Source organism: Myotis yumanensis, unplaced genomic scaffold (genome assembly GCF_028538775.1).
Source record: "Myotis yumanensis isolate MYYU_CA2020_CCGP unplaced genomic scaffold, mMyoYum1.0.hap1 SCAF_9, whole genome shotgun sequence".
In the NCBI taxonomy this organism is placed as follows: domain Eukaryota; kingdom Metazoa; phylum Chordata; class Mammalia; order Chiroptera; family Vespertilionidae; genus Myotis; species Myotis yumanensis.
In genome coordinates, this window is record NW_027223760.1 from 45,335,761 (window position 1) to 45,341,092 (window position 5,332).

Genomic DNA, 5,332 nt, shown 5'->3' on the forward strand with positions numbered 1-5,332 from the left:
GAGGCCAACTTAATACAATATGGGGAAATTTTACAAGGCCAGGAATGTCAGGAGGGCACATAGAGGACCATCTTGGATGCTGCCTACTACACAATGTGACAGTAAAGAGGACCACTGACAATGTTAGGATCCCTGAAGAAGAGGGTTCTTTCCCGATAGGTCTAGCAGGAAAGATATGACCTAATTGGCTCCGTTTAGATCATATGCCCATCCATGAACCAGTAAGTATGACCAGAGGAATGGACTGCTTTATTGAGCAGATCAGGGCCAGGTGCCTCGCTGTGGTTCTTGAGGGCGATCATGTCATGTCTACCTGAACCAGTGAATCAGAAAGGAGAGAATGCTGAGCAGAAAAACTACATGTGTCCTCTGTTCTACCTTGCACTTCAACTGCTTTATTAGTCCTCTAAATGTCCTTATCCCATCTCTTTGCCTTCCTTTTCAAATGGCAGATGCTAAAAAATTAATCTTCCTGAAGCTCAACTTGGATTAAGACTTTTCTTTGATCAAAATCTTGCCCAAATAACCTTTCACTGCTTACAAAATAAGTCCTTTAACCTAGGCCTTCATTCATTTCCACAATCTGATCATAAACTCCTTTCCTAATCTAATTTACAATTTTTCACCTCCCTGACAAACCAATTTACTCACACTTCTTCCAAAATGGCTTTGGTTCCATGGCCTGTTTCACACAGTTTACATTCTTTACTCTCCAAGAATGTGTTTTTCTTTCTTCTTTTGTTATTTAAACTACAATTTATTTTCATATAACTTTCTATAGTCATCCCAGCCCAAAGGAACTCTTCTCACCTCTCTCATGATAATATTTTTATTGTATCATTCTTTGACAAGTATGATGTGCTGTTTTATTCTATGAAGAATTCATATTTCAATAAATTACACATATTATCTACTTGTATTGACTTACCCAGATTGCAAACTTCTTTTTTTTTTTACTCCTCACCCAAGGTTATGTTTATTGATTTTTTTTAGAGAGAGAGAAAAGGAGAGAGACAGAGAAACATCAATGTGAGAAAGAAACATTGATCAGTTGCCTCCCATACCTGCCCTAACCAGGGGTTGAACCTGCAACCTAGGTATGTGCCCTAACTGGGAATCAAGCATGCAACCTTTTGATGTACTGGACAATGCTCCAACCAACTGAGCCATCAAGCGAGGCAGACTGCAAACTTCTTAAAGGCAAAGATTATGGCTTGTATTTCTTTTCATCCCAAGTAAAACTTAGCTTGCAAGTAATAAACATTTATTCATTTGATTTTGATTGTACACCTTTGGGTAATTTATAGATATAAATGTCTTTAATCCAGTTTAGAAATTCTACTTTCTCACCAATGTGCACATTAATGGAAATCGCCCAGTATCCACTGAGTCTAACCACTATACCATGACACTCATATGTATTTTTAAAAAATTTCTTCAACACACCGGCTTTAACCAAAGCCCACACTAGAGGAAGGGCTGTTCAGTAATTAGAAAGGTACTCCAGTTCTAAAAAGCTACCTATAACAATTAGATTCACCACTTACTGCTTTATCACTTTTAAATGAGCCTTTTTATACCCAAGTACAGTCGATGCAGATTGCTTTTAAGAATCCATTTCTGAAACAATTTGGCTGTTTATGTCTTTGGCCAGAATTACTTGAAATTTGGCTTGCAGTCTCTACTTTGGTTTCCTCGTAGAAATGTGTGCCCATAGTATTTCTGCCTGCAAAGATGTCTCGCCAAAAGGAAACCCTCACAACTCCATGAAGGAATGAGCGCTCTCCCAGGTAGACTTGGCGTGTAGTCTAAATGAAATGAACGTTCCCATCAATGCATCCTCACCAAGTATCTACTGTTCTGGATAAAGACACTGTCTACTCTAGATAAACACTGTGGTATGTGTTACAGATATACAAAATCATCAAGAGGATACTTCGAAAGATTAGCATTACAAAACGGTATGCATGCTCTATGTCAGGGGTCCTCAAACTTTTTAAACAGGGGCCGGGGGCCAGTTCACTGTCCCTCAGACCGTTGGAGGGCAAGACTATAGTTTAAAAAAAAACTATGAACAAATTCCTATGCACACTGCACATATCTTATTTTGAAGTAAAAAAGCAAAACGGGAACAAATACAATATTTGTATTTGCATGTGGCCCCCGGGCCGTAGTTTGAGGACCCCTGCTCTATGTCAATAAGAAGGATAATAAGTGCTGTGCATAATTAGAGAAGAGGGAGTTTTGTGTGGGCTGGGAGAACTCAAGAAAGTTTTCATAAAGGATAGGGATCTAACCAGTGGATCACTTACTAGAGGTGAATCATTTAGTAGAGTCCCACCAGGAGAGAGGACTACAGATGACATATTCTCGGCCAATAGGATGTAAGAAGAGAGCTTACATGGGGTCATAAGTAAAAAAGCTAGGTACTTTGGAAATACTGTACACTAGAGAAGAATTTTAACGGTCTGTGTTGTATCCTATAGACAATGGAAATTTTTTAAAGTTTTAGAGCATCTGCAAAATAGTATTTTAATATAAAAATGAGAAATAACCAAATCACTAAAATAATTTTTGAAAAAAAAAGATAGACAATAAAAACAGTCATTTTTAATAAAAATCACAGATAGCTTAGAAAAGAATTAATAAAGCTCCATGTCAGTGCTTTTCCCTGATTATAAAACAATCCATATTCATTGTTTAGCAAAATTTCTTAGAAATTTTAACTATGTAAAATATAACTGGAAACTTAGTAAGAAAATTATAAGCAAGAATTTAAAAGCTGTTGTCATTTAAAAGGAATATAAAAAAACAACCTTTGCTTAAAATTCAGATACTGCCGTCTGGCCGCAGCCATCAGGTAAACCAAGATGGGCGCTTACAAGAACATCCAGGAGCTATGGAGGAAGAAGCAGGCGGATGTAATGCGCCTCCTTCTCCGGGTGCGCTGCTGGCAGTACCGCCAGCTCTCCGCGCTCCACAGGGCCCTCCGCCCCACCCGGCCCGACAGAGCGTGCAGGATGGACTACAAGGCCAAGCAAGGTTATGTCATATATCGGATTCGTGTGCGCCGTGGTGGCCGCAAGAGCCCTGTTCCTAAGGGTGCCGCCTACGGCAAGCCTGTCCATCAGAGTTAACCAGCTGAAGTTTGCTCGAGGTCTTCAGTCTGTGGCCTAGGAGCGAGCTGGACGCCACTGTGGGGCTCTGAGAGTCCTGAATTCTTACTGGGTCGGTGAAGATTCCACGTACAAATTCTTTGAGGTTATTCTCATTGATCCATTCCATAAAGCTATCAGAAGAAATCCTGACACCCAGTGGATCACCAAACCACAGTAACACAGCGAGATGCGAGGGCTGACATCTGCGGGCCGCAAGAGCCGTGGCCTTGGGAAGGGCCACAAGTTCCACCACACTATTGGTGGTTCTGGCCCTGCAGCCTGGAGAAGGCGCAATACTCTCCAGCTCCACCGTTACCCGCAAATATAAGTAATGTTTGTAAAATCCTTACCTAATAAACAATTTCGGGCAGTCAAAAAAAAAAAATTCAGATACTATTCTTAGTGAGAACTTTATTCAAAACCTACTTACTGATACTTTTGACAAGATTATATGAAACTTTTGATTAGTTTATCAGTTTATAGCACTTTTGATGCAACAACTTAGAAGAGTTTTACTACTAGGCGCTAGCCTATTAATAGCATCAGAAAGTTAAAGCTCATGTTGAGAGTAGAGACAAAAGAAAAAAAAAAACATTTTAAAAAATTACACTTACCAGTAAGAGTAGTCCCCTTATGTATAGAAGCAAATAACTAATAGCTACTTGCATCTAAAATTTTTGTAATTATAACAAAGTAATTTACATTACTAATGACACTGAGTCATGAAGAAAACATAAAATTACATAGCATTTAATCTGTTTAAGCCCTAAGGCCTTGAGAGATTACTATCAAGAATAATTTTTTAATAACTTTGGGACTTTAAAAGGGAAATTTTCAATTTAAAGAATTCCATAATTATTTGAACGAAATTATCAACTCAGATAATAATTAGCTTGATAAAGTTGTCTATTATAATAAAATTTTAAAAATTGGAAAAATATGAAAAAATGATGTAAATAATAAGATAAACAAAAGTTGCAATTATATTAAAAGTCAATATGATCCTAATTGTAAGCTGTAGAAACATCTGGAACACAGGGACACAAGCACATAAGTCACTATTTTAACAAATTTTCAACACTATTCTCAGTCAAAATGCCATCATACTTATAAGTGCTTATTATTGAATCAAAATATCTTTCTAGTAAAAAATTAGAGCATAAGTTGGAATGTTATGAGTACAAAATAATTGAGGGATATTATAGAATCATTATACCTCTTAAGTACCATTACAGCTAGAAATCCAGGGTAGCAAAAGTCAAACAGGAAAAACAAGGATTTAAAAAGTTGGTCATAAGATGAGAAATGCCAACTGAATTATTTATGGTTCCCGTTTATGTGCTGTGGCTCTGAACATTTACTGTTTTTTTCCTGCCTAAACTGTTCCTCCTTCAGTGGTTCCTCATTCTGGTACTCAACCTTTCCCAATGTCACTCTGACGATGACCTCTTTCCCAGCCACAGGGAGGAAGGGAGAGAAGAGAGAGAAGAGAGAGACTGAAACCTCAATGATGAGAGAGAATCATCAGTTGGCCGCCTCCTGCATGCCCTAGAGTGGGGAATGAGCCCCGAAACCCAGGCATGTGCCCCGACCAGGAATTGAACCATGACCTTCTGGTTCATAGGTCGACGCTCGACCACTGAACCATACTGGCTGGGCCTTAAGTCATTTTAAATAGATTTTTATTACATTATAAAATAGGTTTTAAAATATATAATATTCATAATATAATAATAATGAAATGCACACTAGCAGACATCCAGCTTAAGAAGTAAAATATTAGTGTCAAAGGCTCCTAAGTGCCCTTCCTCATTATAGCTGGCTTTCCACTCTTTTTAATTTGTATAGCTTTTATTTTTGGATACTAATCATTTGCTTACACATAAAGAAAATACCTTTTTACAAAATGACTAGTAATTTTTAGTCCCTCTATGGCAGCTGTTCTCAACCTGTGGGTTGTGACCCCTTTGGGGGTCGAACGACCCTTTCACAGGGGTCACCTAAGACCATGGGAAAACACATAGATAATTACATATTGTTTTTGTGATTAATCACTATGCTTTAATTATGTTCAATTGGTAACAATGAAAATACATCCTGCATATCAGATATTTACATTACAATTCATAACAGTAGCAAAATTATGGTTATGAAGTAGCAACGAAAATAATTTT

At 37.8% G+C, this 5,332-nt stretch overlaps 1 pseudogene; it reads left to right on the forward strand.

The window, feature by feature from the left end:
- Positions 1-2,870: 2,870 nt before the first annotated feature.
- LOC139015995 (large ribosomal subunit protein eL15-like) lies at positions 2,871-3,512 on the forward strand (annotated as a pseudogene).
- Positions 3,513-5,332: the final 1,820 nt, after the last annotated feature.